General features: G+C 38.6%; 1 protein-coding gene and 1 pseudogene across 1 annotated transcript in view; both read right to left on the bottom strand.

The window, feature by feature from the left end:
* The window catches only part of LOC138922075 (large ribosomal subunit protein uL15m-like), a 414,353-nt gene that overhangs the window by 170,351 nt on the left and 230,309 nt on the right, over window positions 1-13,693 (bottom strand).
* Window positions 5,055-11,972, bottom strand: LOC138922093 (large ribosomal subunit protein uL15m-like; annotated as a pseudogene).

Here is a 13,693-nt window from a genome sequence, read left to right as displayed (position 1 = left end):
CAGTCTCTGTGCCATATATTCCTTGCAAACAGAAATCAGATCAACAGGTATTTGGGGCTGAGTGGTCTTCCTTGTGCCTATTTGAGTATACATCTTGGATCCTCCTCCTCCAAACCCATACTGTTCTCTCCATTCTGCAAGGTTGAGAATGGAGGATTGTATTTTGGAAGTTTCTATCAAGTAGGCCTGAAAGTGACACATTCCATAGGCCAGAACTTGGTCATATGGCCATAGCCAACCATAAGGGAAACTTGGAGATGTAATGTCTCCATCTCTGAATCCGAGAGGAAGATGAAATACATTGAGAGAACAGCTAGCCAGTCTACACCACATAGTCTCCGTCCAATAATTCTATTCTGCTTTTCTTGACAGATTAGTGATGCGATTTGTTTCTGTCTGCTGCTGACATCATGATAGCTTGCTTCCTCTTGTATTTTGTTATTTTAGATTCAAAGTTTCCATTTGGTGCGACTTTATCTCAGAAATCCTGTGTCGTCTGAGTTCCCAGACCTCATAAGTAAAGCAATACAAATATGAGCACAAAAATCCATGTGAATGGAAGCATGTGGTCATAAAATGTTAGGGGGAAAATTTTTTTTCTACCCTTTCCACAGCCAGAACTGAAGCAGACAGTATTTCTTTTCATTTCCTATTGAAGGTGGGCATTTTCTTTTGGTCCACATTTACACGGAGAGCAGAGATCCTTTGCAAGTCCAGGCTTCATGCTCAAATCTGTTGCTCAAATTCCCACATCCTATGTGACCATTAGCACTCAAGCCCTTTGATCACCACTATCAACAATTGCCACAAGCACGGCTGAAGCATCGGTGCTCCCTTTCAGCCCTAGTGTAGAACTTACACGTTGTCTTGTGGACGACTATCAGCCAAGCCTTCGGTCACCACTATACAGACGTGCCTCCTGGCACAGCAGCTGTGTCAGCTCTCACTTTCCACTCCAGCTGTCCATTCACTCTTTGTTTTTGGAGCCGAGGTGTTACACTTTCAATCATGAGCATTTCAGTATACCTTTACAATGGTGTTTGCAATATTCTAAGTGCTTTTGTCATGAGAGAATTTTCAAAGTCCCTTCTCTTCTATATTCCTGAAACAGAGTTTTATCTTCTCTCTCTGACTTTTGTGATATTTTAACAATTTTAATAACCGTAATTCATTTAAGAATGTCTAAAGTGAGTTATGATTAGTCTCCTCCCAAGATATACAAGATGCTTATTATCTGTTACTTCCAGTTACTCCACTGCCTCCTGTCTTACACACTTTTCTTTTCCATAATTTTTTATATCTCCAGAACTTGGGTAAACCTTAATTGGACTTACCCATGTATCTAACAGATTCTTCGATCCCCATTGGATCTAGTATCCTATTCCTTCCTAGTGTGGAGACTTCCCTCCTCCTAAATGACACCCTTTGTAAGTTCTTTTATGAATGTCTATAAGTGGTAGACACCTCCTGCCTCGTGGTTTCTCTAGAAAATGTCTATTTCATGCCTACGCTTAATGGTAGTTTACCTGGGCTTGGAATTCTAGAATGATAGTTAATTTTTCTGAGCACCATGAATATATAATATTATCTTTCGACATTTTATTGATGTTAACTTTAACATCAAGCTTACTGTTTTTTGTAGTTATCCTGTCTTTTTTCCCCAGGCTGCTTGTAAGATCTGACTCTGAAATTTCCTTTAGAATATTTCTAGGTATAGATTTATTGTTACTTATCCTTTTGGGGGGTAATTATACTTCTGGGATCTAACGATTTAAGATAAGTCTGGAATATTTTCAATCATTTTCACATCATATATTGCCTCTTTCCTTTCCTCAAAGACATTCCATTAGATATGTTAGACCATACAGTTTTATCCCACAAGCTCATTAAACCTTACATATTTGTTTTTCACTCTAATCTGCATTCCCTTTAGTCCTTTCTTCTGGTTAACTAATTCTGTCTTCAGTTGTATCTAAACTGTTATTTTACCCGTGTAAGGTGTTTTAAATTTTAATAAAACTTTTGTTTATAAAATTCTACTTTTTTATACCTACCCCTTCGTGGTATCTTATTTTTCAGATTTTAAGATTGTGTCTTAATCATTTAAAATATGCTTTTTATAATTTATCATACCACTTTTATAAATTCTTAGCATTCTAAACCTACTTTCAGTTGATATTAATTACATTCAATCATGTTAGGTTTTTTCATAATGGGCCTTATAACTTGGCATCTTTAGCTCATAATTTGTCATGCTTTATCTATGGAAATACCGTGCAGCTTGTCAGAGTACAGAACCAAGAAACCAGAAGTCAAAGCCAAGCACCATGGGGAAAGCAAAACAAAAGCAAGAAAAAAACCCTCCAGAGAGTAGGGCTGAGCCTACATCAGAGAACTGCCAGCATGCACCTGGGTGTACCTCAGAATTGCTGTGGATACACAGCATATGTATCCGACACTGTATCACTGTTACATAACAAATTTTTTTTTTTGCCATCTTTTTAAGTGGGTATATCAGTAGCAGTTATCCAATGCCTGTATCCCCACAGATGTGTATGTTTGGAAGAGGGGTGTGGCTAGAGGGGGCAGAAAACTTACCTCTTTGCTTCACAGGTCTTCATATCAAGGGTGACTGTATCTGAAGAACTTAATCTGGCCTGGATCTGATTTAGATTATGAGATCCTGGGCCTTGAACCGGACCCAAATGCTGTAATGAAATCAAATTTTTGAGGGGTCTTGGGAGAAGGTAAGTATGTTTTGCAAGTGAGAGGAATTTAAATAATTTGTAGCCCAAATGCAGACTGTGGTGTTTTTAAAATATGTCCATAAATCCTTTAACACTCTTCTCATTGAGGGCAGTTTCCGTGTCCCCTTCCTTCAAATCTCAGCTGATATAAGTAACTCACTTTTAACAAATAGAATATAGCAGATGTGATGCTGCAGGACTCCTGAAGCTATGTCATGAAAGGCAATGTTGATTCTGACTTGTTTGCAAAGACACTTGCTTTTGGAACCTTGGGGCCACCATGCAGTGGAAATCCCAAGTCACACGGAGAGGCCAAATGCTGGTGCTCCTGTGAACCCTCACTGAGGACCCAGACTACAGCCAAAATCAACTCACAGACATGTGAAGACTCCTCTGATTGATTCCAGCCACCAGCCACGGAGTCACCCTGACCTGTCAAGTCTTCACGAGCCTGTGCCCCAGACACCATGCAACATGTAGAAGCTTCCTCCTATGCTTTTCCTGAATTCTAAACCCACAGAACCCATAAGTATATGGAAAGGTGGTTTTCAGCCAGTAGTTTTGTAAGAATTTGTTATCTAACAATAGAAACCCCAATATAGGATTTGTAAATTTATATTTATACTAGAAGCTAAAACTTCATAATGCTTTATCTTGAAACTGTTGTGTAGCCTGGGTGTAGAGTTTCTCTTGCTACGGAAATGCAATTAATTTAGAATATACTTTTATATTTATTTTTCGGCTAGACTTTTCCTAGGTACAGTTGTGGTGGACACTGAAGCCACACCAACTGGATGGCACACATTTAGTGACAAATTCTTAGAGGAATCCCAGCTGGAGTCCAAGAAAAAAACAAAGACTTGTCTGTCAACTCCCTGTGTTTGTGGGTTTCTATTTCAGCCAAGTTTTTCATTGAGGGTTAGTTTTACTGTAGGGGTTTCATTGTGAAACACGGATCCTTCAGGGTCCCAGTACAGAGTTCCTCTTCCAGTAGGGATAGTAAAACCCAATCCTCTAGGTTCTAGAGAAGCTCCCCACCCATCCTCCCATACCCATCAACTTAGGGAAGCGGTACACCAGCCTCAGCACTGCATGCTCATTGAGCTTGTTCTGAACTACTCCTCCTTTGTGGAAAACGAGGCATTGTGCTTTCCTTTATATGACCTCAATTTTGCAGGTACAAGAATGCTTGATATAATTTGTCTTGCATATCCAGGCGTTTACAGTGGAAGGTTTTTCAGATTAGCTACTCATGCACAGTGCCATGCCTTATTTTATTTTTTGTTATGAACAAAAAATGGTGCCTTTAGAAAACATAAATAAGCATTTTCAATGTTTTTTACTATGTATTTGTTCAAATAATGATAAATGTTTTTATTTTACCAAAATGAAGTAATATCAGACACAGTGTCTTCTAACTCTTTTTACTTAAAGATACTTCATGGCTATATTATCCATGTTATTAAACACAACATTTATTAAATACTCATAACTTTTATTGCCTCTATTTTGTACTATTGGATTACTTCAAATATTTTCTGTTAGTCTTCTAATATTGGCTGGTTATGTTTCAAATATTTCAAAATTAAAAGCAGATTTGTGATGATTATCTAAATATTTTCTGATGTGTGGTCTATGTTTTGGCTTATGGTACCTGCTTGATTTCTCTCCAAGGGGAGGTGGTTTTGTATTTTAATTAGGCATGCATCTTCATTATGCACATCAATTCATATAGAACTATTTTAACCCACCACCGAACTTGTCACGGTAGCTGTGCTGCTTTAGTCAACTGGAAACAGAGTAGCTAAATCCCAGATACTCTGGAGTTGGACTGTCCAACACAGTAGCCATTAGCCACATGTGGCTATTGAACACTTGAAATGCAGATAGTCTGAATTGAGATATGCTGTAAAAGCCAGATTTTGAAAACTTAGTACAAAAAAAGAAGATCAAATATCTCATTACTAAGTGTACACTACGTACACATTGAAATGACAATACTTGGAAATACTGGCTTAAGTAAAACAAATCATTAAAATTAATTTCACCCGTTTAGTCTTACTTCTATTTTTAGTGCTTAGGGGACTGCTGAAGGGCCAGATGGTGAATGGGAAGTTCCTTTTGATAGCGAAAGTACACAACTTTATTCCAAGTGGAGACAAAGGTTGGGGTTACAAGCTGAACAGGTGAAATCCAGTCACATTCGTCTCTCCATCTGACGTTGGGAATGGATCCAGAGAATGGAGATGATGGTTTCACCCAAGTATTTTCGCAATTAGGAGCTCCTTTATGAAATAAATGCATATCTAGCCAGGAAAATAGTCCATTTTTATTCTGGTCTCACGGATATGTACAGGAGAAGAAATTAATAGTAAAATGGTGTGTTCATACATTGTTGTAGACTTTCAAAATACATTTTTAAAAGAACAATTTAATGAAACACATTTATAGCACTTTTTCCATTCTTGAAACTTCCAAAAGTGACTTTTTTCAGATTGAAAACAAAAATGAATTTGCCTCAACTTTTGTTATACTGTTACTAATGAGCTCAGAGTGAAAATTATGTCTTAAAAACATAATAATAATATCTTAAACATAATAATGATAATCTTGAACATAATAAAGATACTATTAAACAGTTGTCTTAAATTTACCAAATAAATAGATGTGCTATTATAAGATAATACTATTCCTGTTGTTTCTCTATCTCTTTCAGGATCATATATGTAACTTCAAAATTAAATCGCCCCTTTTAATTTTCTCTTTTCCACGGCCCAATATTTTCTCACAGAACACAATGTGTTATTATCATCTACCCTAAGTCTATCCTATTGCGTTAGTAAGAAAAACCAACTTAATAGCAGCAGCAACGGATCAACGAGTATATAAAAGCTACGGTGCCTGGCAGCACATTGTTAAACCCTCTGTCATGTGCATTATGGGTACATCAGCCCTTTATGTTCTCACAGAAACATCTTTATATCTACAAGTTTTTGCTACAACTATTTACTTCTGTTTTCTAGCGTAGTACCATTCAAACTGCAATACCTGTTTTCATTACATTTTCCAGAATGCCTAGGTACAGTTTTTGAAAGCACATTTTAAAAAATGTACATTGAAAACTTCTATTATGATCTTTTTTTGAAGTAGTGCACCTTTTCTAAAGTATTTTTAATTATTTTATATTTATAAAAATATATTTTGTAAATATCAAGTACCCTGTAAAATATATGTATATTATGTTATTTAAATAGAACCTAGAATACTTGACATTCAACAAATATATACTGAATGAATAACTTTTTTGATGACGTTGGCAGTCCTTAGTGGTTGGCTAATCAATTTCCATCCCCAAGGATGTTCTGCCTCTCCCATCTACCAACTGTAGAGGCAGGCATAGTTAAGTCTCAGTGCGTCAGCCTCATTGCCCTTAGAGGGAATCAAATGACACAGCTATGGATAATAAGATGTATATGAAAGTCTGCAAGGGGTGGTCATGAGAAAACTTTTGCTTCCTTATGAACAGGGCAGCTATAGCTTGAACCATTCTCCCCGCTTCTTCCTGCCCTTTAAGGTTATTCTTACTGGAGCCATGGTGATCATCTTAGGGTCTTGGGGAGAGGCCATGAGAATTGCAGATACAGAAACTGCAAGATTATTGAACTGCTATGGCTATTACCGTCACTACCAATTCTTCTTAGGTGATAAAAAATAAGAAAAAAACTAATTTGTTTAAGCCATTGCTAGGCAGACTTTCCTTGATAATGACTATGATAAGAAATAATACAATGACCAAGATGAAAGTATTATTGAGAGCCAGGTCGTAGACATCACTCAAACACAGTGACCGCACCAATTCTTTGTTTTATCGCATGGCCTCCTTTTCCAGTCCTCTTTTCCAACTCTGCTTTCTTGGAAGGGAATTCATGAGCTGTAATACTTGAGGACATTCTCCTCTGTAGGTTTCAGGATTTTCTTATCTGCCATATTCACCACCCGTCCAGGAGCAAGACCAAAGAAAATCTGCCTTGGGTCCTTTCGAGTAGTAACTTTGAAGAGTTCATCTTTAGTAACGTCAGGTAAAATATAACCATACTTCTGGGCGAGTTCAAGTCTTGCTTCAGGAAATTTGGCCGGATCCGCCAGGTCACCACGATTCTTTGCATCAGTATAATACGGCACCAGTGCTTCAGGTGCAAGCATTCGTCTTGGAATGGGTTGTCCACGCAGAAAGAATGGAACAGGTTTGCATAGAATTTCTAAAACAATTTTTAAATTCAAAAAAGAGAAAGGCAAATGTTGACTATTTTATTTACATGATGGTTTTCTTTTAATAATGGTATTTTATAATCATTAATTTTTAAATATGACCAAGATGAGAACTTAATTCCAAGAACTCTTTTAATTAAATAAGCTTGTTTTAAGTAAACAAATGGAAATGCTTAATTTTCAAAAGTTTGTATCTTGAAAGTCAGAGTTACTCCTGGGTTACCAACCATTAGTGAGTTTCTAGACATAGGTAACATTGTATTTAAGCCCTGTGTTCAAAAACAAAAACAAAACCTTTTTATGACCTACTGGCTGAGGTCTATCAGAGGACAGAGCCCCACCAGCCACAGCACTAATAAGAAATCCTGAAACAGAAAACAGAGGTGTCCAAACGGCAAGTCAAACAGCCATGAGGACTTTTACAATCCTCACATGCAGCCAGCATGAGACAAAGAGGGAGAGAAGAAAATGACTGCGGAGCAAGCTTACCCAGACTTCTGGGATCACAGAAGGCTGTAGTAACGACACCACCACTCTCTTCGATTGCAGCAATGGCTACTTCCGAAGCCAACTGTACTTCAATATTAACTTTCGCCTTAAAGGTATCAGCACCCTGTAACACGTCAAAATAGTCTGTGAGTAGCTAGCTTGGCTAAAAGTAAATTAACTATGGCAAGCTTCCTTTTTACACTGTGTTTCCTCCTCCAAAATGCCCACAATGTAACAGCAATTCCTACTTCAAAGACTTCTGCTTCCAGGTCCTATCAAATAACATCAAATTCTTTTACATTTTCTAGGCCCCCTTCTTTTACCAATTTTCCTTCCCTGTGAGCAGAGATGACTATATTTTCACTTGATGTATTTCGTAGACACCAATATAAGCACCCATTCCCAGTACTTCGGTAATAGTTGGCTGTTTAACCCTCATAACAACCCTATGACAGGATTATTGCTAAACCAGCTTCACAGATGGGGAAACTGAAGCACAGATAGGTTAAATACCTTGCCCAAAATCACAAAGCTAGGATTCTAACCCAGACAGTCCAGCCACAGTATGTGTTCTTAACCACAACATTATGCTGTAGGATACAGATCATGACTTATCTTCCTATCCCTTAACAAGCAAGAGGCCAAGAGAAGGTTAAAGAGGGGGACGAGTGGGCTAGAATCAGCGAAAGAATAAAATATCTGAGCTTTGGAGGGGTCACCCCCTCTAAGAAAAAAGGGAGCAAAGGACAACAGAAATTCACTTTGCATTCATTATTGACTTTACTACAGCCTCTAAACTGACAGAAAATAAGTTTACCTTTCCCTACCATGGTCAACACTGAAAAATGTAGTCCTGAACTTTTTTAAGTTCTACTTTTGATCACTTTAGTTAGGATGTGCTATATTTTAATTTCAAAACAGATTCTGACAAAAATAAAAAGATGGCATCATTACCATTCTTTTTGTAGTGATAAGAATTTTTTCCTATTTTGGTGTGGTTGAAACAAGCTGGCTCCCAATCAAGTTCCTTTTATTAATTATGAACCTTTAATATATTTAAAAAATATTCCATCAATTCTAAGATACACTTTTTCCATCTATGATACCGACCTGCATTTTAATAATTATGGTACGTTTGACTCAATAAAGTAAGGTCTTGCCATATTATTTGTGATTTTTTTTTTTTTCTGCTGAGGAAGATTCACCCTGAGCTAACATCTGTTGCCCGTCTTTCTCTATTTTGTCTGCGGGTTGCTGCCAGAGCATGGCCGTCGACGAGTGGTGTGGGTCTGTACCCAGGAACTGAACCCAGGCCACAGAAGGGGAGGGCGCCAAACTTAACCACTAGGCCACAGGGCCAGCCCCTATAATTTGTGATTTTTAATTACTATTCCATAGATTGCTTGACCACTCCCCATCCTTGGACACTGGGGTTAGTTTCAGTATTTTAAGTATTATAAAAGCATTTTTAGGAATGTCTTTCTATCAGTTAGGTTTATTTTGTTTTTCCTTGAAAACATGTCTTTCCAAATTGGTAATTTTATGCTGAAGGATCAGAAAGTCTTATTATCCACTATTTACTACAAATCTGAAATCAATTTACAGAGCTGTAAACGATGTGGAACTGTACTTACACAACCACTGCCCTGGTGTCGTTTTCAGGATTATTTTTGTTAGTTTAATAGACACATACCTGTGAGTTGCTGGGATGCGCAGTTTAACAGCTGAAGAGGTCACGGATTTTTCCATGTCAATTTACATGTGCATTCCCTTATACACCCAGAGTAGGATACTGAGACTTAATCGCATATTTGGTAATCTATCTTCAAATCATCTTATTTGAAAATCCTTTATCCGTAAGGTTTACTTTTTCAAAGGAATCTAAAAGGTTTTTCCATAAACATATGCCTCCCTCTAGTGGACACTAAGTTACTCACACAGTTACATTACTGACAACAAGGAGGAGGAGCAGTTAATTAACAGCACGTTTATTTGCTTATGAAATGCCTGGCCAATTTCTATAAATAGAATAGTCCTTTACTGCGATTAGAATTGGATTTGATCCCTTTCTTCCATAAATACTGAGTTATTATCATGAGCCAATATTTCCAATATTGCAAACATAGGAATGAATCACAGTACCTGCTCTCAAAGAACTTACATCACACTGAGGAAGACAGTGAAAAATAAATGCATTACTTAGTAATAAATGTCAGGTGTTCATATATTCAAAGAAAAAAATACTTCGGGCAGAGTAATGCAGACAGAGTACGACTGTGGGGGAAGCGGGTGGGGGCTGAGTGTTCCTTTATAAAAGAAAATCAAAAAAGACCTTTCTGATATTATCAGATCTGAACAGAGAACCAAAGGGAGGGAGGGAACAAGCTGAACGGACACACAGGAGAAGAGCATTCCCGGACCATGGGATCAGAGGCCCCTCGACGTGATCATGCTGGCTTTCTAAAACCACAACTGAGTATAAACACAATCACCACTATGTAATGGTTATAACAATTCAAAAGGGATAAAAACAAAGGAGGCAGAGTATAGATTATATGAAAATCAGAAATAGCCTCCTATCTAACTCCAAAAATACTAATCCAGACTTACCTCCTCTACCAGCTGGACACCATAATCCCTTTTATATGGCTGGATGGTCACACCTCTCCCATTGACAAGCTGGGTTAAGTCAATAGGCTGAGTAGGATCAACTCGACCCAAATCAATAAGACACTGCAGCCTGTTGAGACTCAAAGGCTGATACCGGCGTCTGAAGCTACAAAACAAGAAAGTAACAGTTGGAAAACTCAACTCTCTTCCTCTTAAGTTCTCCAAATCAACTTAAAAGTTTTGTTCTCTATTTTCCTCCAACAATTTAGATGGTAACAAAACAAAACCAGTATTTCCTTTATTTTGCTAAAAATACTTTGCCTCTTAAGCATTTTACTTCACTCATTTACACAAATCAACAAACAAATTTGGGGAAAATTTAACCCACTATCTGAATTATGCATTAATGGAACTCAAAGTAACCATGGTAGTTGTCATTTATTGGGTAATCACAATGAGCCAGGTTTTTATATATATTATTGCTAAGCCTCTAAACAACCAGGAGAGCAGGCATCATTATCTCCATTTTGCAGGCTCAATGTCTGGGCTTTTTTCCCTGCTATTCCAAACTAATTGCACGACTAAAGATGCTTCAGAGGAACAGGGGCAAAAGTTTGCTTCAAAGTGACTATCAATTTCTACCAAGCTATTTTTTAGGTGATTCTCAGCGAAAAACAGGGCTTTCTACTTTAAAAAGCAGAACAACCTACCTATGTCCTTCATTAAACCCGTATTTTGGGATTTGTATGTAAAATGGAGTCTGGCCTCCCTCAAAGCCCAGTCGGGGCCGGGTTCCTCTCTGTCGTTCTCCTTTATCTGTCGCCTCTGCCACATCTTCTACCTCTTCTCCGCCCCCTCGGTCGTCTTTCCTAAAGGAAAGAACAAAGTTTTATGATCTACAGATGCCTTTTTATAAACTGTATCTCATCTTTTCGTTGTATATTTTTTGTTACACCATTTATTCATCCAACCAACCAGTACTAGCTAACACTACCTTGTGCCAAGCACTGTCCTAGCTGCTCTAGCGTCCAAACACTCTAAATCAGCATCTTTGCCTCTGAAGATGTACCTAATTCTTGCAACCAAAGTGCAAGCTGTGTTTCAAAGGCAAACTTCCAAGGATGGGATGGGGATAAGGGTTCTACAACAGGCTCGAACGGAAAAAAACCTAGAGTTAAACATCCACAACAAACAAAGCTTACATGATAGTTAAGAAATTCTATTTTGGAATTGTAAATATGTCATTGCTACCCATACATTATTTTATTTAAAGATTAATTTATAAAGAAAACATTTTTCTTAATTTACTTCCTGTCACTTCACGAAGGCAACGAACTGATTTTCAAAACTACAGTACGTCACCTAACAGCTTTTCTGGCTGTATTTAGTGATTTGAAGAGACATCTAACGGAATAAATCAATTCAACTCTTTCCCATGAAGCTATACTGGAAAAGTCCTTCATTTTAATTCCAATTTTGAACGGGACAATCATTTTGCAGTGCGACTTCGCTCCTACGCCCTAGCATAATTATGCTTTTAAGCATAAACCGTATTACGAGTTGACACCACGCGAGAAGATTTTCCTCTGCAGTTAAGGAGAACAGGGACTCAGAAACCCTACCTCCATCCCAATACCCTCTGGAGTAAGCAGTCCCCGGAAAGCGCGGGCAGTGCAGGGCCGCTTCCATCGCCCCGTGCGCCAGCGCTTGCCCGCAACGCCACCAGCCACTTACCAGTTTCCTGGAGCCCGGATTCGGCTTTAAGTTGGCCAGGCTAACCCGGGGCAGGGTCCGGAGCAGGTCCAGAGCCCTGGACCCACTGCCCTGCACCGAACCTGCCATGACCCCCCCAGGAAGAGCCTCCAAGGGCACCGGGCCGCGTCGGAGCCCACGTGGTCTGGGGCGCTGCTTTACGGCTGCGGCCCCGCCCCTGTCGCAGTGCCGCGAGCGCGCCAGCGCCCTGGAATCCGGCAGCGGCTTCGGAAGCTTTAGAAGACTGACATGTCGGTGTTGCTCTGCCTTTTTTTTTTTTTGTAAATTCGCTGCGGATGTCTTCACGGTTTGAGAGATCGTGGCTTGAGCCCGGGCTTGAACGTCCGGTGTTCTCTTCCGCCACAGCAAACGCGCACTGCAAACGCTGCGGTCTGCGGTCCTCAAGAGGCAGCGTCTTCTCTGACCGCGCCGTGGAGAATGAGATAACCTGAGCGCAGAATTACTAATTTTGAATTTGGCTAATCAAACACAGTGAGATTAAACAATACTCAGAGTCCAGCTAGTAAAATGCCTGGCTAATACTAACCTGTGTAATGAAATTCAACCTACGCATTCCCATCAGTGTGCTTCTACGTGTACTGCATTGACCCACCGAGTCGCTGAGATACGAACTTCACTGAGCTGCTCGTGATGACAGGTGCCATAGGAGCGCTTGGCACGTGTCATCGCTGTGTTGTCAGCCTTATTCGATCAATAGCTTGTGGAGGTAGATGTTACTACCTTTTACGGACCGGGACGGTAAGGGTTGGCAAGGTCGGGTAGCTTGACCAAGGTCTCACAACAAGCGGCAGAGCCAGGACTCACACTTACACTGCCTCCTAGTAGAACAGTAGTGTTTCCTAGGATATAAAATTGAATATCTGCAGCATAGAACACATAACATTATTTTCAAGCTAAAAAATAGCTTCCCTATTTTTGTCTTAAGTGAATGTGGTATAGAAAACAAGGTTCCTTTCTTTTTCTTTCTCTTATTCTTTTTATATTTCACTTGTCTCGCTGGGGAGTTTTCTTTCTGGTTCCTCTTAGTGATCACAAATAGTGAAGGAGAGAAATTTTTGGAGGGGAGCTACTTCTATGTTTAATTAAACCCTTTTCAACTTATTTTAAAACAAGTATAAAATACTACAGAAAGAAAAATTTGCATTCATGCTTTATTTAAGCAATATTTATGAGCAAGACACTGAAACCTGTTACTGAAAAATATACGTGGATGAAGTCAAACAAGATCTCGCTCCCACGTTGTTTGAAATCGAGTAGGACAGACTTTCCCAAATTGAGTATTTTATAAAAGTTAAAAAAAAAAAGTACGTCTCTTGTGGACCTAATAATGCAAATTCAAGAAAAATACAGATATATGAGTTCTATAAAACAATGTGAAGATAAAGTCCAGACTCTATTTAGAAGTACAAAAGAAAATACTGAAAAAAAATAAGCTAGTTCCTGCCTTTAAGAGGTTTCACTTCAATATATTTCATAATCTTTTCTTTAGAATTTTCATACTTCTGAGAGGAAAATTACAAAATACGTCGCAAAATGTGCCCTCATCTACAGAAATATATACAATTTTTTTCTCTACCTAGAAAATCGTTTGCATTAAGTAATGAACTTTTGGATGAGTGTTAACACCAATAATGTTTCTCATGGAAAAAATGTGTATTGAATAAATGAGATACAGGAAATAGAAAACAATGTGCTGCATTTCTTGCAAGTAGACGCTCTTTGTTGTGTAGGTTATATAATGCTATTGGTGAACATCCGTTAATAATAGTGGAAATAATTGTTTGTAGTTAATTGTAGGCCGTTTG

The sequence above is a fragment of the Equus caballus genome, unplaced genomic scaffold, assembly GCF_041296265.1.
Source record: "Equus caballus isolate H_3958 breed thoroughbred unplaced genomic scaffold, TB-T2T haplotype2-0000448, whole genome shotgun sequence".
Classification (NCBI taxonomy): Eukaryota; Metazoa; Chordata; class Mammalia; order Perissodactyla; family Equidae; genus Equus; species Equus caballus.
This window is presented reverse-complemented; position numbering and strand designations above follow the sequence as displayed.